This window comes from Sapajus apella, unplaced genomic scaffold (genome assembly GCF_009761245.1).
Source record: "Sapajus apella isolate SASKATOON/1434 unplaced genomic scaffold, GSC_monkey_1.0 scaffold99, whole genome shotgun sequence".
Lineage (NCBI taxonomy): Eukaryota > Metazoa > Chordata > Mammalia > Primates > Cebidae > Sapajus > Sapajus apella.
This window is the reverse complement of record NW_022437039.1, coordinates 4,463,434-4,489,852: the sequence shown is the minus strand read 5'-3', so window position 1 is coordinate 4,489,852 and position 26,419 is coordinate 4,463,434. Positions and strand designations below refer to the sequence as shown.

Sequence of the window (26,419 nt, the reverse complement as noted above, 5' to 3'; positions counted from 1 at the left end):
CCTGAGGTCAGGAGTTCAAGACCAGCCTGGCCAACATGGTGAAACCCTCTCTCTACTAAAAATACAAAATTAGCAGGGAGGGGGTGGTGGTGGGTGCCTGCAATCCCACCTATTTGGGAGGTGGAGGCAGGAGAATTGGCTGAACTTGGGAGGCAGAGGTTGCAGTGAGCTGAGATTGTGCCATTGTACTCCAGCCTGGGCAAAAAGAGTGAAACTCCATCTCAAAAAAAAAAAAAAAAAAAAAAAAAAAAAAGAAAGAAAGAAAGAAAGAAAGGAAAGAAAAATGAAATCCTGTCATTTGCAGTAACATGGGTGAACCTGGAGGACATTCTGCTAAGAGAAGCAAACGAGACACAGAAAGACAAATGCTGTATAATCTCGCTTATATGCAGGATCTAAAACAGTCAAACTCATAGAAATAGATGGTAGAACAGCGGTTGCCAGAGTCTGAGGGGAGGTGGGAATGGGGAGAGGTTAGTCAGAGTATAAAATTTCAGTTATCCCAGATGATTGAATTCTAGAGTTCTACACTACAGCATGGTGACTACAATTAATGATACTGTATAATACACTTGAAGTTTGCTGAGAAAGTAGATTCTAAGTGATCCCACCGCCAAAAAAGTGAGTTGACATGTACGCTCATTGGATTCAGAGGAGTGGTCACTGCATAATGTATACATATATCAAAATATCAAGTGGTATACCTTAAATGTATATAATTTCTATTTGCTAATTATACCCCCATAGAGCAAGGGTGGGGGAAATAAAGAGAAGTGGTCAGATAGTCCAAGAGAAATCAAGCCCCATTTTATTTCACAACTGCATCAGGAATGGGAAGTTCCAGGTTCCCCTTCTCCTTCAAAATCAGATTGGAGGAGGAGAAATTGCAAATTTTCTGGAATGTTTCTAGAATTGCCTCCAAGGCTTCCTAGTTCTATAGACCACAGTTTGTACTTTAGGTAGCAATGTCTAGGACTGAAAAAGTTAGGTGACATCCCTCTTACAGGTGCCCTTAGATAAATAACAACTCATTCTAGAGTTAAGCTATTCCTGCTGTGGAGGGTCCACCATCCTATCCGATGGGATTAAGGAGAGGGGCACCCTTCCTCTCAAAGTCAAGTTATATAAAATCCTTACCATATTATGTACCAGTCACTATCCAATTAGGCTCATCTGAAATAGCACAATTAACAGAGGGGAGTCTCATATACTTAGCATTCAAAGACACTCATATTCGAATTATGCATAAAGATCTGGAAACCAAGGAATAACAATCTTTCCACTACTGAAGTTCACGTACTTTGAAGTCTGTTGCCAATGATGGCCTCCTAAGAGCAGCGAGGAGTCTGTATTTTCTCCTATCTCTTGGAAGAAATTCTCAAATGCAAGAGGATGGGATATTATTAATTGTGAAATTTTATTTAAGACCACTTTTTAAAGATGATATTCCTTTGTATGAAGGTACAATGCCTTAATCTGAATTAAAGATTGATAATGGAGTTCAGGAACATGCTTACAACTTTTCACTTCAAAAGGAAATTAACCACCACCACTTTGAGGGCACTTAACAATGTCTGGGACTGAATAACTTAGTTGATCCTCCCTTACAGGTGAGTCTTCAGACGAGACTCGGTGAATTTTTAAATGTATTTTCAAAGAGTTGCTCATCACAGCTCAAGTTTTAAAATACAACATACATATTTTTCTATTGGGCAAAAGTCCATTCTATATTTTGACCAAATCATTACTTTACGATACAGTCTGACCATGTGGAACCTGACACTCTGCATCATTAAAATATACTTCTAAAATGAAAACAAAATAAAAATAGCTTTTTTAAAAGGGAAGGAAAGAATATCTACCTGCTGCATGCTTGATGTATTATCAATGTATGATATTTTTCTTTTTGAGGTTTAACTCACTGAGAGATGACATGAGTCTGGGTATAAAATTTCTCCAGAGCCATTTTTACAGGACAATACAATTTCCTTTATGCAATTTAGAAACTCTTCTGGCCTACTGTGCTAGGCTATAACATCTTCAAGAAGCTGGGCCTGTGGCATCTCCTGAGTTGTGCCAATATGTCTGCTGAGTCCATAGCATTTTCAAATATATTTCATCATTACCTCACTGTCATCCTCAATTCTGCAGGCAAGCAACAAAGATACAGTTTTCTCCTACTTAACAGATAATGAAAAGTGGGTCCAAAGAAGCTAATCAGTGAATGTACCAACTGCCAGAATCACAGAGAGTATAAACAACACAGGTTAAAATTTCCCCTGCCCAGATGTTTGCATTGCAAACTATTTTTCTATATTTTTGTTGTTATTGTTATTTTTACTATCTAATCTGTTTGCCTGTCTACCAATGTATTTGGCCATCTAGCTATCAATCCATCCATCCCATCTATGGCTTCCTAAAGCACCTATCATTATTTTATGTTGAGGTTGAAAGTTTATCAAAGTCGGAACAACTGCTAAATAGTCAACAAAGGTTACCTCCTTGAAAGACACAATGCAATTGAGACACTATGTAAAATGTGAAAACCTTCGCCTTTTCCTCTACATATTTTTGCACAGTTACATGTAGTTTGACTTATTTCACAGAGAGAATGGTTTTACGCCAACTTCTGTGTGATTAAAAATAAATGCAAAGTAGATAAAAATTTTAAAAATAGCTTCATCAGGCATCTTAGCTCTTCTGGATTTTCTAATTCCATTACGTGTTCCCTCTCTTTAGGCAAATTCTTCTGGATGTCTTGGGACTGTATGTTGGATAAACCCTCTCGAATCAGCCGCATCGGGCAAGATTTCATACTTCTGTCCCTTCACATTCCTGGGTTTCATGCATGGCTCCAGGGTTGGCAGGGTAACATATTAGAAATAAAATGCAGTGGTGGTGTGTGATACTTTAATTTTGCTTTTTCAGAGGCAAAGATCATCACCTTCACTGCTTTCTGCTATGGCAGAAGATACCCTAAATATCACTTAATGGGCAAGTATACCAACAGCACTGTGAACACTGACTCCTCCTAACATCACCACCATGCTGCTGGGAACAGAAATCCATTTTTTTTTTTTAATATGGGGGAATGCTCCTTTATTTACATTTATTTTACATATTTCCTTCGTCACTCTTTTTTTTCTGTCCTTCCTCCTTCCTTCCTCCCTCCTTCCCTCCCTCCCTCCCTCTCCCTTCCTTCCTTCCTTCCTTTTCCTTCTTTCTTCCTTTACCCCTTTTTACTTTTTATTTTTTTGAGATGGAGTCTCAGTCTGTCACCCAGGCTGGAATGCAGTGATATAATCTCAGCTCACTGCAGCCTCCACCTCCTGGGTTCAAGCGATTTTCTTGCCTCAGCCTCCCAAGTAGCTGGGACTACAGGCACCTACCACCATGCCTGGCTAATTTTTGTATTTTTAGTACAGACAGGGTTTCACTATGTTGGCCAGCCTGGTCTCAAGCTCCTGATGTCCTGATCTATTCGCCTCATCCTCTCAAAGTGCTGGAATTACAGGTGTGAGCCACCGTGTCCAGCTGAAATCCATTTTTAATTGACTGGATTATTGCAGACTGGTGGTTCATCCACTGTGCTTTGCAGAATAATTTTTCCTCTCCTAGCTCTGTGGACATCATCCAAGTGGGAACGTCAAAATGGTTGAAGAATGAGCAGACTCAAATTTAGGAAGGGGTTAGGAGCAATACCACCAATTTCCAAATTTCTTCGTGCAGGTAGATGACAACACAAAATGTGTTCCTGAACAATCAGGAAAGGGATATGTTTGGAAGGGACCAGGAGGGGGAAAGACATGGGCCAAGGTAGCTTTCGCTATAAAATTAAATTGAAGAAAAGCAACTTGGGCTTTAAGTGTTTTCTTTTTTTACTTTTGAGGTTTTCTGTCTTTGGGGATGATCTGAATATGTCTGCTAGAACCTGTGCTGAGGTTGCAATACCCTTAAAGACGGGTTCAGTGGGAGGAGAGAGGGGGCAGAATTACATAATGCAGTTATTTTAAATGCATATCCTTGCCCCTCCCCCCTACCTACAGAATCAGAATCTCTGTGGAGATGGGAGCTTGGGGGAAGGTGCAATTTTAACAACCCCAGGAGATTCTTATGCATGACAACATTTGAGAACTTCTAGCATAATGGTTCAAAGTATAAATGGGAGAAGTGGAAAAATCTGGATTAGGATATGAACTGTACCATCTTCTTAGCTGGGTGACTAAGAAAAATGGTCTTTTCCTCCTGAGGCTCAATTTTCTCATCAATAAATCATGGAAGACCATAATCTCTGCCTCACAGGATGGTTAAGACAAAATTTTAAAATATAATGCCCATTATCAATCAGCACAATGTCTGGTACACAATAATTGTCCACAGAAAATGTTAACTTTTTGTTCTTGAATGGTCTAAGTTAAATTGAACTGTTTCTCCATGAAAGGATAGTTGACAATAAAATGGCAGTGGACTGAACTGTGTCCCCACAAAAGGTATGTCTAATTCTTAACCCCTCATGCCTGTGACTATGACCTTATTTTGGAAGAGGGTCTTTGCAGATGTAATCAAGTTAAAGATCTTGATATGGGGTCATCTTGAACTCAAGTGAGCCCTACATCCATTGACAAAGTCTTAGAAGAAAACCAGAACAGAAGACACAGAAGAGAATGCCACGTGAAGATGGAGGCAGAAATGGAAGAGATGCATCTACAAGTCCAGAAATGACCGGTATTGCCAGACACCACCAGAGGCTAAAAGAGAGCCATGGCATGGATTTTCCCTCAAAGTCTCCATAAGGAGCCAATCTGCTGACATTGCTTTTTGGAAATATAATTTCAGCTTTTATTTTGGATTCAGGGGGTACACGTGCAGCTTTGTGACTCGTGATGCTGAGGTTTGTGGTACAAAGTGAGCAGAGTACCCAACAGTGACTCAAAACTTGTCCCTCTAGCAGTCCCTGGTGTCTATTGTTTCCACTGACACCTTGACATCAAATTTTTGGCCTCCCAACTGTAAGACAGTTAATTTCTATTGTTATAAAGCTACACACATTTGTAGGCATTTGTTACAGTAGCCCTAGGAATAAACAGGGAGCCCTCTAAACCACTTTAGTACAAGGATTACATTTGAAAAGGGTCATCTCAGAATTATTTCCTCCAAGGAGTCTAACCCCACAATGAAAACATCTGGCCCCCAGCCACATGAGGCTAGAGCTGGGACTTGCAGTCAGCCTGTAGTCAGACTCAGCACATGCCCCTGACCACAGAAGTCCCCTGGTCATAGTCAATCATATCAGTAAACTTCAAGCTCAAAATTGCCTCTCTGGCAGTTTCATGAGAGAAAAAAGAATTTCTTGCCTAGAAATGTTAGCAAGGTTGAAGGTGGCATTTGTCAGATTGGGGATCCAAGAGCCATCATCTGGGTAAGCCACTGAATTTGCAAGATCTGTTCTCTTTCCTGGGATCTCCAAATAATTAAACCATTGATTCCTGTCACCAAATTAATATAAGAATAATGGCCACCATATACTGAGATTCTTTACCACTGTAGACATTAATGAAACATTTTATCTTCATCATCACCTTCAAATTTTCTGTAACACTGAGATAGTTCTCTGTCCCCATCTTACAGATGAAGAAACTGAAGACCAGCAAACTTAAGTATCCTGTAAATGTCACCCGGGGGGAAAGAAAAACAGAAGATTGAACCCTATGCTCCTGCCACTGTGATAAGCTGCCTGGCAGTGACACTCATGTTTTAAGTGTGAGCATCTGAGGAATCTTCCACCACTGCTTGTTTGAAATGGGTCCAAAAAAGGCATTTCCTTCTTCCATGTGGAATCCCAGTGTTGTAAATTCTTTATCAATTAGTCACAAACAACCCAGGAAACAGAGCAACTGGGGGAGGTTAAACTACCAAACAGTTGCTCTGAGGATATGGCTTAATCCACTGAAGACCATAAGGGAAGAAGCTTAGCTGGCTTGGTGGTTTCTAAAATAAAGCCTGCATTGTTCATTGAGCTGAGAAATTTAAGAGCCAAGTAGGCCCTAAAAATTTGGGTAGTTTCATCTGTTTTACAGATAAGAAAGCTAAGGTTCAAGCAGGCTAAGAGGTTTATCCAGAGTTACACAGCTTGGGAGGTGGACAGGACTTGAACCCACAACTCTTTAACACCTGTGATCACATCACCATAAATCTATTGCTTAAACTATAAGGGCCCAAACTAAGAGAGAATATACATGTCAAAATCAACCCAGGTTGCTAGGGCAGTCTTTTACATATCACTGGGCTTTTAATCACGTGTCATACAGTTCTTCAGAGTCTCAATTCTTGTGATGCTACATTGAGAAGTATTGAGTTTAGCCTGCTTCCATCCACTTCTCATTCTTTGTACTAATTTCAAAGTTCAGAAAAAAACTGGAGCCTGTGAGACCCTCCATCACCAGTAGGTTCTATACATTTTTATGTGGATCTATGTTTCTAGTCATCTTAGGAAGACTTACTATGCTCCCTATATGACAATTATAAGAAATTAACTCAACTGGAGACCTGGTGCTCCTTTAAGTCAAAGTTCATAGAGTGGTGTCCCATAGTCTGAAGATAAGTCGTCCTGAAAAGTCACTTGCAAAGTGATTAGCATGTTAAATATCTTCAGTTTTGAATCACATTTTAAATACGTACCGGATTTAAACACAATACACAGAATTCTATCTTTCTAAAGTCTTCAGTTCGAAGCCTCTTCCTGTGACTACACTCAGCACCAGAGACAGATAAAGAGGGCAATATTGTGGTGAAAGATCTTATAATTCAGTGCATTTTCAAAGAAATTATAATCATTCATGTACTGAAAAAATTAGTCTTCATTTTTCATGTGCTGAGTTTTCTTTAAGCAAGTCAGACCACATGTTCTCCTAAAGCTCTTATCAATGTGTAGGCTAGGTGTTTGTAACACTTTATTTGTCCACTGCTACATTTCTGCTATTTTTTTTTTTTTGAGACACAGTCTAGCTCTGTAGCCCAGGCTGGAGTGCAGTGGCGTGTTCTCCTCTCACTGCAACCTCTGCCTCCCAGGTTTAAGCAATTCTCATGCCTCAGCCACCAGACCAGTAGCTGGGATTACAGGCACATACCATACGCCTAGCTAGTATTTTGTATTTTTAGTAGAGATGGAGTTTCACCATGTTGGCCAGGCTGGTCTCGAACTCCTGACCTCAAGCGATCCACCCACCTCAGTCTCCCAAAGTGCTGGGATTACAAGTGTGAGCCACCATACCTAGTTCACCTGCTATGTTTTGAGAAGTGTTGCCTTTATTTTCATAGAAAGAACCAAAGAAGGGGACAAACTGAGCTTAAAGCAACGTTAAGTCCAGAATGAGAACTCAGCACCTGAGGTCTGCAGAATATTAAGCTGCTCTGAGTGTGTGTGTCCTGAGCATCCACTTATGAATCAGGATATGTAGGGAAGTGCAGAAACGGCAATAAGAACCTTCAGGGTAGGAGTCTGTGAAAAGACGCCCTGAGTCATCCAGGGAGAAAAATAGAAGAAAATGCATAGCTCTGAAACTGTTCTCTTTAGATTCGAATCCACTTGCAACTGGGGTATGCCTCTTTACACTGTTGCTCATGTGCAACAGTTTGTGAGGGTCGCCTTCTTCCCAAAGGCTAGAAGGAGCATCCAATAAAGACAGATAGACAGTTGGATTGCCACAGCCTTGCTCTTGGAGGCACAGAGGAGGGTTGCTAACTCCAAGCAATAGAAGGCACTGTCTTATTCCTCTCATCCTCCTTCCACCCTGGTTATTGGCAAAAGAGCAGCCCCTGTGCCCCTCCCCTGACACTTACAAGCTGAGAGCACCCTGGGGAATCCAGAACCCACCATTCATGAATTCAGTGTCCCAGCAAGAGCCTCCCCTCCATCACGAGAAAGCTCCCCTCCCTGCCAAGCCCGGCTGATGGATGCTCCCAACACATAATTATCTTAATTTAGGTGTGTATTTTGCGACAATATTTTGGATAACCCTGGCACTTACTCTTCTGTATTACAAACATTTATGTAACCATGCCAGCCTATTAATCTGAAGGATATGGCAAAGAGACGGGAAAATTTCACCCACAGGAAACAAAAACCCAGTCTTTGAGGATAAATATGTACTCCAAAATTCATAACTTATTGCAGATTGCTATTGATATTTCAGAAATGTATTTGTCCCTTGGACATATTCATAGAGCGTTTGCAAGTCTATAGACACATCTATTTAATAACTGTACTGCATAATTCTTCCATGCTACATATACATGAGAACCTGCAAACACCCTCTCAATCCCCACAACAAAGGTAATAAGCTTTTGTCTCGCCTTTTTTTTTCTGCTTTAAGCATTCCCCTTAATGAGCTCTGCTTCTTTGTAACTCAAGAGATTTAGTATTCTGTCCAACAAAACAATTTATTGCCCAAAATGTTCTTACTGCAGATAAAATCTTAGCTTCCCCAATACTTCTGGCTCCACAGTTAATACCCTAATGTTTCATTTACAGCTGAACAAAGCGGCTTATCTCCACTAAAAGGGGAATTAGTAGTAAGAAATAATTTCAATCACCTGCTGAGTTTCTAAGTAAAGTGATGACTTCTGCATTCTCGCTTCTATCTGATGACAGGTGTGTTGGGGGCTTCCAGAAAATTGAGCAATTCTGTCACCTAAGCTTTGTAATTTGAACAATGCATCTACATAGATCAGGCAAGAGTTAGGTCTTGGCTGTCAGGGGAAAAAAAATCTACACTTGGAAATATGCTGTAGTCAGCAGTTCTTAGCTACAGATTGGGTACTAACTCAAGGGGAAAAAAAATTGGTTTGAATCAACAAATGGCTCCATTTTCCCCCCTAGTCTGCAGCAAACTTATTATACACCTACAAACACCCAACCACAGCCCATTACACTTCCTCGGCACGTACACATGCGCACACAGTACCATGAGAGCTATATATTCTCACACGTGTGCATACAGCCTTATTTATGTGTGCACAGACATGAAGGCTGCAGGGGATAGCAAGAAGGGTGGGAAGCGAGGATCCTGGAAGCAGGCAGAATGAAAAACAATAAGGCAGAGGAATCCTGGATGAGTCTGCAGCAGCAATCTGATCATTTATATCAGGAGAGAAGAGAGACTTGCCTTGCTGAGAATTACAAGGGAGAATTCAATTTGCTATCCTTCATGTCTCAACAGGGGCACATGAAACCCTGGCATGGTACCCCAAACTGACTAACGTGTAAACTGAAATGGGAGGTGGTAATCGAGAATCCAGGGACTGTACTGGCCCCCACTGGAGGCAGAGTTCAAAAGCCATGACCCTGGATTCCAAAAGAGATGGATAAATGGAGGTGCATGAAGATGGAAAGTGCAGGTTGATTTTACTACTTGTGCATCTAAAAGTGTGGTGGTTTGACTCCTGTGTCAACCCTTTGAATAGGAAATCTTCCTTAGACGTCGAGATCTCCTTAATAAAATGCTGTTCCCTGTACGGCCATCAGGGGGGGTAAACAGGAGGTACAGGCTAAAGAACAAGGAGACAGAGGGATTGGGCGAAATTGGAACTACTCAGAAAACACAAATAGAGGTCATTATTTATACAGCGATCCCTCTAATTTCAGATCTCTTTCTCATTCTAAGACTCTACCTTTTCCTTTCTTTTCTCTTCTTTTCTTTTCCTTTCTTGAGACAGAGCCTTGCTCTGCTGTCCAGGCTGGAGTGCAGTGGCATGATCCCTGTTCACTGCAACCTGTGCCTCCTGGGTTCAAGCAATTCTCCTGCTTCAGCCTCCCAAGTAGCTGGGATTACAGACACATGCCACCACGCCTGGCTCATTTTGGTATTTTTAGTAGAAGTTGGGTTTCACCATGGTAGCCAGGCTGGTTTGAACTCCTGACCTCAGGTGTTCGGCCCTCCTCAGCCTCCCAAAGTGATGGGATTACAGGCATGAGCCACTGCGCCCTGCCATTCTATGACTCTTTAAAGCTGGTGATTCAGCAATCTTCCCTAGCTTGATGAACCATCTTCCAGCTGGTGTAGGTGTTGACTGCTAAGTGCTGACAACCTGAATTCTTCTCTGAATGGTTGGACTTGGCTGGTATGATTCACCTTAGCCAGATATGCCTGAAGTGAATGTGAAGGTAGGGGGTAACTTGGCTCCCAGGACACCTTGTGGCCAAAGACAGAAGGATGAAAGGGGATGGGAATAAGACTGGGTGAAATCATCCTTGGTACAATGAATAATCCAGATCTTCCTACAAGATCAGGCTGAGGCTACGTTTCCCCTAAAACCCTACCTTCCTCAGCCTGACTCATTACCACCACCCCCATAGCACTGTCCTGAGAACATTCCTTCAATTAACCACTTGCACACATCTCAGGAATGGTATTATCCCTAGGAAATCTGACCTAAGACAGATGGGGTAGGAAAATTATATAGAAACTATATAAAAAGTATGCTCCTATAAATGTATACTTGAGTGCAATATTATAGTTGGGTTTTTCATACAGTGAATATATCAAAGAAAACCTTGACAGACTGACATCCAGAGGTGAGCAAGAAGTGATGAGAGTCTTGCCAATCAAGTCCCTGATCTTCTGAGACACAAAGTTAAGAATTAAGGTCGGATTGAGATCCTGCATGGACCATAGCTCCTCCGCCAGGCATTTCCTGTCAGATCTTACAACCATTGACTGTATGCAAGAAGCCATAAAAACCAAGGCACCAAAGGGAGTCAAACTAAGCCATGGATGGGGGAGATCCCTATAGTAATCATGTAAATCCTTAGATTCAGCCATGACCACTGATAGCCAGGAACCACTCCTGATGTTTTCAGTTTGACATAATCAGAATTCCTTGTGCTTATGCTACTATTACTTGGACTTTATAACCTACTCAGCTTAACCTATATGGGGTGAGGAGAAAGTGGCTCTGGCTGAAGCTCAAGGAGGAGAGGCCATCACAAATCCACAGGAGGAAAATAAATATGAACATGTGTGCCTTCTTTATTCTTTGATCTCCCATTCAAGTCTTTAGGGTAGAACCATAAAGAGTGCCCAGGCTTTGCAATTTTATTTGATAACAGCTTGTGGAGTACCTACCAGGAGCCGGACACTTTCTGAGGACCAAGACATTTCTTCAAGTAGCCACGACCCCTCAGTGGAAGAAACAGGCCATTGTCCGAATACAAACATGTATTTCATTATAACTTGGGAAGTGCTCTGAAGGGAAATGCAAGGTGCTATAAAAGGGGACGGCAGGGGAAAGTTGTCTAAGCTAGAGGATTCACGGAGGGAGGGTGTCCATGAAAAAGGGACATGCAGGTAGAGGTCTAAAAATGATTATGAAAATGCAATGTTTGAAGAGGCAGAATAAAACATTTTTGATGGAGGAAAAGCCTGTGCAGAATCTGCAAGGGAGAAGTAGGCGGGCAACTTTCAAACACTGAAAATAATTCTGGCCTGGCTTACGTATTGTGGTGGAAAATGAGCAAAATACAAAATCAGATTGCAAAGGGCAGGAGGGAAAGGAAGACAGAGAGAGCTTGTATTCTAAGGCAATCAAATAATCAGTGACAGTTTAAGTTGTGATAGAGTGCGTTGAGTAAACTAGCATCTCAGGAATCTCACCTTATCTTAAAGAACCAGTGTCTGGACAGGCTAGTTGGATCATCCATTCATTCATTTATTCATCCATCTATCCATCCATCCATCATCCATCCATCCATCCATCCATCCATCATCTATCCATCCATGCATCATTCATCCATCATTCATCCATCCATCCATTCATCGACTCACTCTTCCTTTTAGTCACTGTCAAAAGCCTATTGTATACAAGCCACACAAGTGCTAAGGGTGTATAGGAAGAAAAACAACATGTGGTCCTCCTCTGCACAGTCTTTACAGCCTGTTGGGGGAAGATTATCGTAGATGACTACATAAAAAGTTGTAGAACTGAAATTTTTTATGATGCAATCTACAAATGAAGGTACATGAATTTATAAAGTGATACAGTAAAGGTACTTAACCATGTCAGTGAGGTCAAGGAAGTTTTCCTTTGGGGGACAGGATAAGGAAACTGGGTCCAGAAGTACATGTGGTGTTAGCTATGCAAACAAGGGAGGAAAGGAAGTCCAGGTTTAGAGAAAACCATAGCAGAGATCTTGGGGTGAGAATGGAAGAGCATGAGGAGGCAGGTATCCTTCTAGCCCTACAGCTGGTATCCCTGGAGTTCCTGGGACCTGAAACTTATTCCCTCCACCTCCATGAGGGCCCTTGTTTTACAAACCAGGGCACATGCCCCAAAGCACTCTTAGAGGGACATCAGCAAGTGCTATTCTAAAAAGAGACTGGCCTAGAAAATCCACCCCATAGGATTAACACCCAGGTGGGATGGAGGTGGGGGCAGTCATGTGCAGAGGGCAGTGTCTGGACATGCTGCCCTATCAAAAACCTTACAGTGGATTAACTGTCACATATTCAGTGCAAAAGGTCAATTAAGGATAGGAGCTATGTTCTTAAGGACTAGAAGCAGTCACAACAAGGAGCACCAACAAGCCTCCAAAAATCACGAGATTCAGCAAGGAGGACCCCACACCCTCCAGGAACGTCCCTGTTCCAAACCACACAACCAAAGCAGCCAGTAAAAAATCCTTCTCCCTGGACCTTTTTATTCCATATTTGTAATTTTTCTACATTCCCAGCTCTCTATATCCCCAGGGCATACAAATCGCAGCAAAAAACTCATTTGTTGGAATCTGTCCTCCCTTAAGCACACACATATTCTTATAAATGGAAAGAAAATGGTCTCTTTGTGTCCTACTGCAGAAAACAAATCTCTAAATGGATTGTCAGTTCTTATAACCACTAATTCCTCTTTAAAGAGACAGCATATTGATTCTTTTCATCAAAAGTCACCAAATGCATAAATTCACCATCCCTCACACAATCCAAAAATGATCTATGGTCATGTGTTAATGCGAAACGTGGCACCTTACACTTGCATAATCTCTACGATGTACAAAGACGCTTTAGGTGCATTTGCTCATTCAATCTTTACGATTTTATGAAGAAGGCATTCTTTTGTGTCCATGATATGAGCAAGGCTCTGTGAGGTTAGAAGATGGGAGTAAGTTCCCAACAACTGAAACTTAAACCCAAGTCTTCTGACTCCAAGTACTGAAATCTCATAGTTAAGAACATGAGTTTGGGTGTGTCTCTGATTTGGATCAAGTCCTACTTACTGGAATGTATTCTCTCTATTGTTATGGGAAAATTGCTTCACCTTTCTAAACCCCTGATACGGTTTGGCTGTGTGTACCCACCCAAATCTCACATTAAACTGTAGTTCCCAGTATTGGAGTAGGGGCCTGGCGGGAGATGACTGAATCATGGGGGCGGACATTCCCCTTGCTGTTCTTGTGATAGAGTTTTCACAAGATCTGGGTGTTTGAAAGTATGTAACACCTCTCCCCTTCTCTCTCCCTCTCTGTCTCTCTCTCCCCCCCGCCTCCTCTCCCCTCTCCCTTCTCCCCTCTCCCTTCTCCCCTCTCCCTTCTCCCTTCTCCCTTCTCTCTTCTCTCCTCTCTCCTCTCTCCTGCTGGACATGTGAAGACGTGCCTGCTTCTTTCCTTGTCACCTTTTGCCATGATTATAAATTTCCTGAGGCCTCCCCAGAAGCAGAAGCCTGTGAAGCCCACAGAACCATAAGCCAATTAAACTTCTGTTCTTTATAAATTACCCAGTCTCAGGTATGTCTTTATAGCAGTGTGAGAATGGACTAATGCAACGCTCATCTTATTTGGAAAATGGCAGTGGACATGGATTTTGCAGGGTGTCATAAAGATTATATGCATATAAAGCCTTTAGCATAGTAGAAGGAAAATTCTATATACTCAAGAAATTACAACCATCAATATTATGATTGGTGGCCTAACCAATAATACCATAGCCTAACGAAGCCTGCTATTGTACATACTGAGAACTCCAGCCAGATTATCTTCTGAATTTCTCTCTAGGTTCCCAACATATCTGGATGACAATTATGCTTACTGGTTTTAGGCAATCTTTTGTCTCACCATAGGATTTAGCTAAAGGAAGTCATTGTGTAAGGATCTTCCAGAGTTGTTCACAAGATTAAGCAATGATATCTTTAGTCCTGGAGTGCAGAACAAAGATCAGGAATCAGCTTCAGGGGAAGCAAGCATACCCCAATCAATATTTCATTAGCTAGATCCGGCTGGGCACTGTGATTCATGCCTGTAATCCAAGTGCTTTGGGAGGCCAAGGTGGGAGGACTGCTTGAGCTCTGGAGTTCAAGACCAACCTGGGTAACACAGCAAGACCGCATCTCTACAAGAAATACCAAAATTAGCTGGGTGTGGTGGTGCACACCTGTAGTCGAGCTATTCGGGGGGCTGAGGTAAAGGATCATCTAAGCCTGGAGAGGTCAAAGCTGCAGTGGGCTCTGATCACATCACTGCACTCCAGCCTAAGTGACAAGAGTAACACTCTGCCTGGAAAAAAAATAGTTAGGCCAACTTGTAATTTATTAAAGAATGGTGCTGCATTGAACATATTACATGTGGCCATATCTCCAGTTCATTCAGGCTTTCCAAAGAACTTTATCACAGTTTTAAAGAAATGTTTGAAGCACTTATTCTGTATCAGGCAACTGTATTTAGCTCTGCACACATGCTTTCCTTGACTTATGATATGGTTATGTCCTGATAAACTCATCATGAGTTGAAAATATTGTATCGGAACTGCATTTCCTACACCTAACCTACTGAACATCATACCTTTGTCTTCTCTACATTAAACATACCCAGAACACATTAGCCTACAGTTGGACAAACTCATCTGACACAAAGATAATTTTATAATAGTACTGAATATCTTACAGAATTCACTGAATGTCATACTGAATGTGAAAAACAGAAAGATTTCATGTCATTCATAATATAAAAAAAAAAAAAGGTAAGTCAAACGACTGTGAAGTTGAGGACTGCCTGGATGTGGATTATATCGTGTTGTCCTTCCTAGAACCACATGAGGTAAGGGCTGTTATCTTTCTTTTACAGTTGAGGGGACTTAAGCTCTGGGCAGGGGGTGAAACAAGTTATCCCAGGCAGAGAGATGATAAAAGGTAGAGGTAGAATTTAAATCCACGTTTGTTGTATTCCAAAGCCCATACGTTACACACTTCACTCTACAACTTTTGAAGTATACACCCCAGCAAGAGTTATGTTCAGACAATATTCATCAGCTTAAAATTATTTTTGCATATCCCACTGCCACTTATACTCAGGAATTTTCCCAGAAAGTGATGTAAGCTTATTCTGAGAATTTTCCAAACACATCACGGATACCAAGTGCTGTATCACACCTACATTGTGTGTCTGCAGAACTTTGCCAAGGACAGGCTTAATCTTTTCTAGCTCCATGCAATCTGCGATCAGTTTCCTGCTATTTTTGATTATGCAAACACAATAAACACTGATTATGTTCATATGATCTTGATCAAAGGCAACAAAAACAATTTTGTTTGGTTGCCTTTAAATAAAAGAAACCAGCAAAAAAAAACATACTTTGTTTTGTTTGTTTGTTTTGCTCTTTTTTTTCTCCACGATAGCTGAAGAGCCAGAGGGCTATTAAGATCTGGGATGCTTTCACCCTTGCAACAATGGCATAAAATAAAGGCGAAATTGGAAAATCAAAGAGAACACAAAAACAAAGCTCATGAAATTAGCACATTAAAACAATCAAGGAATTCCAGAGACTTTTTAAGCTGATGATGAAGACTCACATGTACTCAGCTTTCTCTAGCATTCAAAAGATGAGGGGATCTGCTATTCATGGGATTGTAGGGAGGCCCAGAGTTGACGAATGGTGTGTACCATGATGACCCACAGCTACCACCAACACCATTCCTAATGGCACCCTGAGCCAAAGGCTTTGCAGTTTCATCTTTCTTCCAAACACACAGAAGTTTTTCAGTGTCTGACCATACATTCCAAGAACCTCTCTGAAGGTGTACACATTTATTTCACAGTTTGAGATCAATGTGCCTCTCTCTTCCTGCCAGCAAATGTGCAACTTTGATAAGAAACAAGGCCCAGGGAGATACAATCTTGACAGCTACTGTACATCTATGCATTTGGAAAACAGGGTTATATGAATATCATGTCAGTATAATCTAGTGACTGAAGGCCTCCATTCTGGACTTAGAGAGTCCACATCCTCTCTTTATCAGTGGTGTGAAATTAGGCAAATACCTGGGTCTTAGTTTTCGTACCTTTAAAATGAGGATGATAAAAGAACATAGCTCATGGAATTTATTACCAATCCCATACTAATTTAGCAAGGTAATGCATGCTAGGTGCTTTGAACAATGGCTGGTGTATAGCAAACATTCAGAACTTGTGCTCAGTTCTATATCCACCTCCATTTTTTTCTCTATCTTATTTTTGTCATTCTTCAACATTGGCCAATGAACACTGAAATAGTGGCCTGAGAAGGCAAAAACAGCTTGGTGACACTGTCTTTAAATAACAAGCTATTCGGCCAGGTGCTGTGGCTCACACCTGTAATCCCAGCACTTCAGGAGGCAGAGGCGGGTGAGTCACCTGAGATCAGAAGTTCAAGACCAGCCTGACCAAGATGGTGAAACCTCGTCTCTACTAAACATACAAAAATTAGCCAAATGTGGTGGAGGGTACCTGTAATCCCAGCTACTGAGGAGGTTGAGATAAGAACTGCTTGAACCCGGGAGAAGGAGGTTACAGTGACTCAAGACCGCACCATGGCCATTGCACTCCAGCCAGGGTGACAGAGTAAGACTCCATCTCAATCAATCCGTCAATCAATCAATGTAGAGTTATTCATCAGTCCTTGACTGAGGTACTTTCTGAAGACCAAGCTGTGGGAACCGCAGCCCTACCACATAACAGTATGAAACAAGGTCCATCCCCAATCAACAATTTTACAGAACTCAGGGCAAGCCCATGGCAAGGGAAAAGTGAAAACCATGTTTACAGAATGGTAACACACACCTGTCTGTTAATATCACAAAGTCGCTTGGCCAATAGGTGACCGGCGGAATGTCAAAACATACTGTGCAGATACCTGTAGAGAACACTGGTGTGCCTGGCAGGACAGAGATGGGGGTTGCTGAGTGCAGCATGGTGGAGATCTTGTAGAAGAAGTCATGGGTGATGGGCTTATTTTTAATAAATGGATTAGTTGCTTAGTTATGAATCCATTAGATCATTAATAATAAATTAATTGAAGAAACATATTTTGAGCAAAGATTATGTCCAGTATCACCCTAAGTACTCTTTGTCAGACTCTATAGAAGATGGGGAAGTCAGTTAAAAACTCAAGGATGTGTGATGAAATTAATACTTCCCAGCTCCAGAACCCAATGAATCTGTCTGGACTGAGCTTGGGTAGAAAAAGGTGCAGTATTTTAAGGGCATCCTTGGTATATTTGTTAAGGGTGATCCAGGATCTACATGTTGACAAATTTTGCTTTCGTCAAAGAGAGATGGAACCTGGCTCTCTGTGAAAAACGAGAGCCAGGCCCTGCCTTCCTACACAAAGGCCATCAGCAAAAGAAGGGAGCATGATGTGTGTGAGAGAGAGAGGGCACCCTGTCCCAGGCCCTGGCAGATTTGAGCCTGTGTTTCTCCCAACTCATTTTGTGATCCTGGGCAAGTCACATGTCCCTCTTAGCTCTGGTTTTCTTCTTGAAAGATGACATGATCCCTAAGGTATCTTTTCTCAAGGATGTCAGTGAGTTTAATGGAGAGAGCTTGTTTAATTGTGTACAGTTCTGCAGGGGTGCTATAGAAGTACCTGACCAAGTCAGAAAGGTCAAGAAAAGGACAAGGAAATTGACTCAAAAGCACACATGAGTATTAACTAGGTAAAGAAAAGAGAAAGGGGAGTTTGGGGAGAAAATCATGGCAGAGCTTCTGCAGTGAGAAGGAAAGAACGTAGTGGATGCAGGTACCCACTTGGCTATACATCTAATATCTCTGGGGCTGTTGGGATCCCAAACCCAAGAGTCCTCAAAATGCCTTCTTTAATGTGTGGCTAAATCTTAAAAGCTGGCCAGACACGGTGGCTCATGCCTGTAATCCCAACACTTTTGGAGACTGAGGCAGGCAGATCACAAGGTCAGGAGTTCAAGACAAGCCTGGCCAACATGGTGAAACTCCATCCCCACTAAAAATACAAAAAAAATTAGCTGGGCGTGGTGGCACATGCCTGTAATCTCAACTACTCAGGCTGAAGCAGGAGAATTGCTTGAACTTGGAGGCAGAAGTTGCACTGAGCCAAGATCACGCCACTGCATTCCAGCCTGGGTGATACAGCAAGACTCTGTCTCAACAAAAGCCAAAAACCTTAAAAGCTAAAGCTCTCACATGTACAATAATAACCAGCATGACAAACCCACCTCCTGAGATGTCATCTACCAGTTGTGTCTCTGTAGAAATCAAAACCAGGTACAGGTTTTGAAAACAAATTTCAATGCCCAACTGAGATGGCCACCACCTCATCTATCTTCTATCTTAGCAAATAAGCATTGCCTTTCACATTTCTGCTAGAACTTCTGCAAGCCCACTCCTGCTCTTTCCACTCACTACCCTCTATTTGAGATCTCACCATTATTTTCCATGGCACCACCCATCCAAGCCCCAACCTCTCCACCCTGGAATCAATATTTTTTATTCACTCCCTGTCACCTCCACTGGGTTTTCCCAGGTCTGCCTGTTGGTTTTCTACAATGCTAATTCCATTTCCTTCACCTGCCACTTCAGAACCACCTTCCAGTTCAAACCACTGTGACCCCTTGCCTGGACTCCTAGACGGCTTCCTAACTGCTCTCCTGCCTTCTTCTCCTGGGCCCCACTGTCTATGTTCCACAGGGCAAGCAGTCATCTTTGTGAAATGCAAAGCTCTGCACCTGTAATTCATATAAAACACATATTCATTACCCTGCTTAACAAAACCCTGTACGATCTGGCCTTTGCCCAATCCTCAGAGTTCTCTGGTGTCCGTCTCCCCATTTTCCAGGGATTTTTCAACCTTCAAAAATTCCAAGGTCCTCTTCCTCTTAGGATATTTTCCTGGAATGTTCTTTCTCCCTGCCTTGGCATGATTTACCATTGGGAGCTCAGCTTAAATGTCAACTCACCTTTTCATAAGGGCCTTTCTAGAGTTCCCCACCACTCTCTATTTTAATTATCTGACTTGCACCTGTCACTAACCATAGATGTATTTACTCAGTTATTTATTGCCTGCCTCCTTTCAACTGCAATGTAAGCTCTATGCCAGAAGCATTCTGTTCATATTCTATACCACTGAATACCCAATGGCTGAGAGGGGCTGGCATTAATAAATATTTGCTGAGTGAATGAAAGACTCATCCTGACTTACATCTCTATTTTTTGCAAGTCTAAGTCTCGGCTATGAGTACAGGATGGTCTTATTTACTTTATTTTCTCGCCACTAATTCCAAAGTTGGCATGGTCTGCAAAGCTGTTTACTCCATGGCCCCTCTCCCTCCTATCTCATTTATTTCCCCATGGGAAAAATAAAGCCCAGATGGATAACTGATACTGCCCAAGATTCCATAGCCAGAGAGTGGCAGAGATGTCATTCAATTCTCAGCTATGTCTGGCATGAAAACCCACTGCAATAAGCAGCTCTTCAACATCAGCTCCAAGTCTAAATTCAAGAATCAGAATACCAAGAGAGCCAGGTTTTTGCAATGGTGTAAATATACAGGTGCCTGTGGCACCTCTGCCATCTCTCCCTCATTTTCCATATTGAAGTTCTGAGCAGGAACAACACTCAAATCACTGTGCCCTTTTCCCTGATTTTTTTATATATGTACACTTACATACATATACATATATACACACATATATATACATATATATACACATGTACACACACACATATATATATGTTGGAAAAGCATATATAAGCATATATATCTCCCATATATATGGGGAATATATATGTATATATGTGTGTGTGTGTGTGTGTATACATATATGTTTTTCACTATTTATACTGATGTTTCTCATACTTGGGATACTTTAACATACTTTGTATGCTGCAACCTGGATCTGAATACCGTTTGAATAGGTGTTTAATATACAGAATGGGAACTTAAGGCAATTCTGGAGTAACATTACATCTTATTCTTAAATTTCTTTATCACAAAGGTGTCATATTCTCCGCCCTCAAATATGAAATGGTTTTCAACATGGAGAACAGGAAATGGAGAATAAGGAGGTCAGTGTGTCAGGGAAAGTACTTCCTGATGCTCACTGGAAACTCCAAAGATGAATTACAAGTTTCATTAATTCAGGTGACACCTTGGCCCTGGCTAGCATAAAACTGAGATAATTCCAGAGCTTATTTCACTGTGAAGACTCCATGACCTCAAACACTTAAAACAATGCCACTGACACATTTGCCATCAGCTATTTTTTTTTTCTCCACTGGCGAGCCTGATTCTGTCAAGGCATAAAAGTTATATTAACTTATAAAATGCACGCCACGTGTTGTTGCATTCTATGTTTGTTTTTTAAAATTTTTGTGGGTACATAGTAGGTGTGTATGTTGATGTTTTGATACAGGCATGCAATGTGAAATAAGCTCATCATGGAGAATGGGGTAAGCAATAATTTCCCATTCTTGAATGAAGCACAGAGCAGAGCTAGAATCAGAGTCTAAGATCAACTTGATACTGCATTTTCTTCTTTAGATGCCAAAGAAAATTCTCTACTCCTTCGGCATTTTCTGGCCTTCCTTACCATATGTCAAGCCTAATGAACAGTTCATTGGCTAGATGTCCCTTTTTTTCTCTTCAACAGGGAACCCTTTTCAGGGAGATGTCTAAAGGTAAATATCTAAACTAAACATACTCGACGTAGGCAGCTTAAAGCTCCTTGATTTAATTGCATTACACGTTTATAAGTAGGGAGCAATTTACTCTGAAGTGGTACTTAGGCATTATTCCTCTTGGCTTCTCCAGGAAGTACTTGGGCTAAATTTCTATTTAATGTATGCTGGCTTTGGAATGTACGTACAAATAGCGGGATGTGTATTAACGTTTTAATTATGTGGCTATCCTCGGTTAGAAAATGAATCCAGGATGGACACAGACTTTAATTCCTTTTAACTGTGAAAAACACTGTTCTTGCCATCTTGTGCATTAATCAGTCTCTTAAAATGTCTATCTTCACTGGCTTACAGCAAGAAAATGGAATCAATTCAGTAAGTTATGCCATTTCCTCTGCTGCATTATCTTTGTAATGCTGTCAGTATTTAATAAGTGCTAACAAGAAACCAAGCACTTTCATTTAATTAAAATCATATATCATTTTTAATAATTAGTCATAATCAAGGTGAATGATTAGCTAGAAGAGATATGAAAAATATACATTCGGAACAGCTTAAAGTCACATTTTTAAAAGTCCAAAATAAACTCTTGAGGGCTGTTCATAGCTTTAAGTATGATACAATTTATGAAACAAAATAAATCTCAAGTGTTAAAATATTTAGTGGAACTGAGAATAATGAGTCCAGATAGGATTAGTTTAATTAGTTTACTGAAATGGAGTCTTCATAGTGGCTAAGTGTGATATATTGGCTTTTGTCACTTGAAATAAAAAAGAGGTAATTAGTCCCTACTCAAATACATTGTTTTCTCAGAATAGGTTGAATTTTATTTTAGGCACTAATCCAGAACCAACTTCCAATTGATTTATAAATGCTACAAGAAAAGATCATCCTTCAGACAACTTAAAAATCCAATCGCTTAAAAGCAGGATTCTCAAAGGGAGAAGCCTTTTGTCTCCTCAGGGAACACGGAGCCAGGTATAGAGACATTTCTGAGTATCACAGTGTGGGGATGACCACAATGAGCATTTAATGGGTAGAGGCCAGAGATGCCACCGAACACCCAACAAAGCACTCAGCAGTCCCCACACAGAGAATTATCCAGCCCAGAGTCCACATTGCCAAGGGTGAGAAACCCTGATATAAACAGCAAATTCAGTATCTAAATGTCTACGCCAACCACTGCAGGAAAAGTGTGTCCCCTCTGCTCATAACTTACAAATCCCAAATCCACCCAGTAGTACATTTGCGTTTTTCCTACTGAGTAAGATAAAAATTGAAAAATTATCAAAGCAACATCCCAAAATAATGTATAACACTGAAAAAGAACAGGCACCGATGCCAAAAACACATCGTCTTTTTAGGGTATATTCATGCAACAGAATACTGTGAAGCTGTTAAAAAAAAATCTGGGAAAAAACGACGTATAAACCCATTTTTGCAGTCTATATATTTTACAACTATATCATTGAGAAAACAGGAATTTTAGAAATGAAGAGTAAGGGTTATGTATGTGTTTAAAGATTTTAGATCTCAAACATGGTTTTCTTTCTAATTGCTTATTGTAGCTACAACTTTTCCCACAAGTTGTATGCCCTCCTTGCACAATAAGCAATATTACGAGCAACAAGGAAAAATCGTGGAAGGGAAAACAAGTAAAGTCAGGTCCCATAAAAATTTCCACTTGCACCTGGGTTTGAGAGAAGCGATCTCAATCCCTTGGCTGGAAATCCTGAGATGGAACCCGTTTTAAGTTTAACGTGGGAAAAAAAGTTCAAGCATCTAGAACTATCTGTGCCTGTTCACTCTGCTGTGGAGCTAGAACACTGGGTTTGTTTGATGCATAACATCACCATTGTATTTGAAAACTATGATCTAAATATTAAACACTCATGTAGAGAAATTCCAAGAAAGTGTTTCAAGCAAGACAGAACACTGGATAGGCCTGTCTATTTTCACTGGGAAGTCTGGAGATTCAAAACCCCACTCTAGAAATCCTGTTCTTTCTCTCCATCTTCCCCTTCACACTTTTGGGAGGACCTTTACAAAGGCTGTGATTCTTGGAAATCACTAGTATCTTAGAAAAGAAGGTTAGCAAGAAGGAGAAGTCCTCCACTTCTATAAAATCTGAATTTCTCATTACAGATTTTAAGTTTATTATTGCATTTCTTATTTTCCCCTAGAGAATGAATTTCTAGCTGTGACCAGAGTCATGGAACACTCAGGTAAAAACAATTGCATGGAAAGGCTGGGTTTTTGTCCTAGCAAAGACAAAACATTTGGATGATCAGTGGTGTGAGCTGCCACCAATGTCTGAATTGAAGGCAGACCAGAGTTTGGAAACAGTGGGTTTTGTTTTGTTTTGTTTTGTTTAATACAAATGTCTATCAACAGGGAAACTGGTTGTTTAAATTACAGTACATTGAAAGATGATTACCAGACAGGTGTTAAGAATGAAGCAGATAATTGATGTGTGCCAACATTTCAGCTTACACACCATTTTTAAGTGGTGACAGAGTCATAGACATAAAGTCACTTATGTTAAGTGTATATGTTCTAAATGTGTATATTTTTAATGTGCACAGAGAATATCTGGAAATATATGTACTAAACAATTATTAAACAATGGGGAAGGGAGAAAGGGAAGGAGAAAAAATGTTTTTTATTTTGTACAATTCTATGTGGTGAGGAGGACTATTTTTTAAAATTCCAAGCATTGCTGACTCTAAAATCATGCTGTGATATAGTTCAGACATACCAAAAAAATAGAAAAACACAAATAACGGCAGTAGCTCACACCTGTAATGTCAGCATTTTGGGAGGCTGAGGTCAGAGGGCTGCTTGAGACCAGGAGTTGCAGACCAGCCTGGAAAACACAGCAAGGCACCCTTCTCTAAAAATTGTCTCTAAAAAATTATCCAGGTGTGGTGGTGTGTGCCTTTGGTCCTAGCTACTTGGGAGACTGAGGCAAGAGGACTGCTTGAGCCCAGCAGGCCAATGCTGTGGGGTGAGCTATGATGGTGCCACAGCACCCCAGATGGGTGATAAGGCAAGACTCTATTTAGAAAGTAAGGAAAAGAAGAGAAAGAAGGAAGGAAGATGAAAGAAGAAAGGAAAAGGAAGAAGAAGGAAGGAAAGAAGGAAGGGAGGGAGGGAGGGAGGAAGGGAGGGAGGGAGGGAGGGAAGGGGAGGGAAAGGAGGGGAGGGAAGGGAAGGAAGGACAGAAGGGAAGGAAGAATAGAAGGGAAGGAAGGATGAAAGGATGTGACGGAGGAGGGAGAGATTCCTGTAAATACGACTCAGCTTAAGAAATAATTTTAGTATGGCTAAATCCCCTGGCTGAAACCCTCCTGAGATGTATCCCTATGCTTCACCTCTATAACAGACAATATTCTGATTTTTGAGTTTCTTTTTTGTCTATATATGTTTACCACATATGTATACATTTCTGAACAACAAAGAGTATTAAAACTACTGTATATTTTAAATTTTTGAGTAAATTATCCATGGCCATAATGGCAAGAGCCATTCTTCTTATATAAAGCTCTAATTCATTTATTTCCACTGCTTTCTAGTATTCCACTGCACACAAGTGTTCTATTTTCTTATTCCCTCCAATTAGGCTATTACTGGAGTATTTTTGTTTCCTCCTTCAGATATTACTATTAGTATGTTAAAAGAGCCTAAAAATAAGATGTGTTTTTAGAAAGAAGGAGGCAGGACACAGTTACCTTTGAAACTCTTTATGGTGAAATCAAAAAGTTAAACTTCATTCAGTCTAAGCTCTTTCTCTCTTCCAAGTACTCCCCTTAACCTTGAGAAGAAAGAGAGTTTACTACTACCCCACAATTAACCACAAGTGGTGACACTGGCTACCATTATTAAATGTTTATAATGGGCCAGGAGAGTACCCAGTACTTGCTTTGCTATGAGACAAGCACTGTTAATATTGCCAGGTCATAGATAAGGTAGCCACATTTGGAAAGCAGATACCTAAGCATGCAGTCCCCCAGATTCTAAATATTGGTGGTGGGATTTCCTTCAAGGCCTGTCTGTTTGATATACAGGGAGAGGAAGGAAGAAAGGAAGGAAGATATTCCTGCAGCTAAAACGGAGGTTAAGAAACAATTTTAGTGTGGCTAAATCCCCTGGCTGAAACTCTCCTGAGATGTATTCCTCCACCTCACCTCTACAACAGACAATATTCCGAATTTTGAGTTTCTTTTTTGCCTACATATGTTTATCTCATATATATACATTTCTGAATAGCATAGAGTATTAAAACTATTGTATATTTTAAATTTTTGAGAAAATTATCCACAGTCATAATGGCAAGAGCCATTCTTCTTCTTATTTAAAGCTCCAATTCATTTGTTGTGTCTTAAACAATGCTTACCCACAGAATTCCTTCTCTGCCACCACTAAATAATACACCACTCCACTTTTTTGGAAGGTCCCTTTGTGCCCCGCAAGAGGAATGGCCAAGGAATGAGGCTGATTTCGCAGTTTGCCCAACAAGAGGGTCCGTGTTACGCAGTACTGATCAGCCGCTGAGAAAAGCAACAGAAAGCTCACCAGGGTTTGGCGGATGCAGGGAAAATGGAAGTGCCTGAGAGTTAAAAAGCCTATACTGTGAGGTCAAAACTGAATTTGTACCAAGCATTCTTCATAAAAAAAGGAAGAAAACCAATAAGCCTACCGCTTCTCCCATCACCACATACCAGATTCAATGCATCCCTAGGCTGGAGCTGACACTGGCTTGGCAGAAATGACATATCCAGTTGGAAAATCACCCAAGACAGAAATGTTACACAAGTACCAGCCAGCTCAGAAGGTTAGAAGACAGCAGTTCTGGGGCAAAATTGATTCGGTTCACACTGCTCCACCTTGTCCGTCAGAGACCTTCCAGTGGGCTCCGTGAGGTGTGGCTAGCAGGCACATAATCTCACTTCCTAAACCTTAGACTCTGAAAGATAGAACCTTCATCATCACCTCTGCATTTCCCTGGCCTCCTGATCCTCCTTGCCTTCAGGAGGAAAAGGGTTGAGACCAGGAGATGGTCTGTGCACACACACGTTTCAGCTTCCTGCATGACGTAACAACTTCCCACTCAGTAACCATGCAGCTCATACTGCCTTACTCTGCCCATCAACGTCCTTCTCCATCTGACTGATCTACTTCTTGATTATTCTTTTCTGCCTCCTGATTCTCAGTTAGAATCCTCCGGCTATCCAAGCCTCTTTCCTCTTCTTCAGGCATGTCAAGCTTATTCTCACTTTAGAGACTTTGCACATTCTGTTCCAGCTGTTCTTCCACTACATACTTCCCTGGCTGTCTTCTTTTCTGTCCCAGCTAAAATGTCACCTTCTTAAACCTTCCCCGAATCTCCAAACTACAGGAGCATCAATCCCCTACTTGCTATTTCACCACCTGGTATATTTCACTTGTTACTCTCAATTCTTTCTTGTCGG

At 41.0% G+C, this 26,419-nt stretch overlaps 1 protein-coding gene across 1 annotated transcript in view; it reads right to left on the bottom strand.

Annotated features, from left to right (window-relative positions):
* Window positions 1–26,419, bottom strand: part of RBFOX1 (RNA binding fox-1 homolog 1) — a 2,532,432-nt gene that overhangs the window by 324,372 nt on the left and 2,181,641 nt on the right.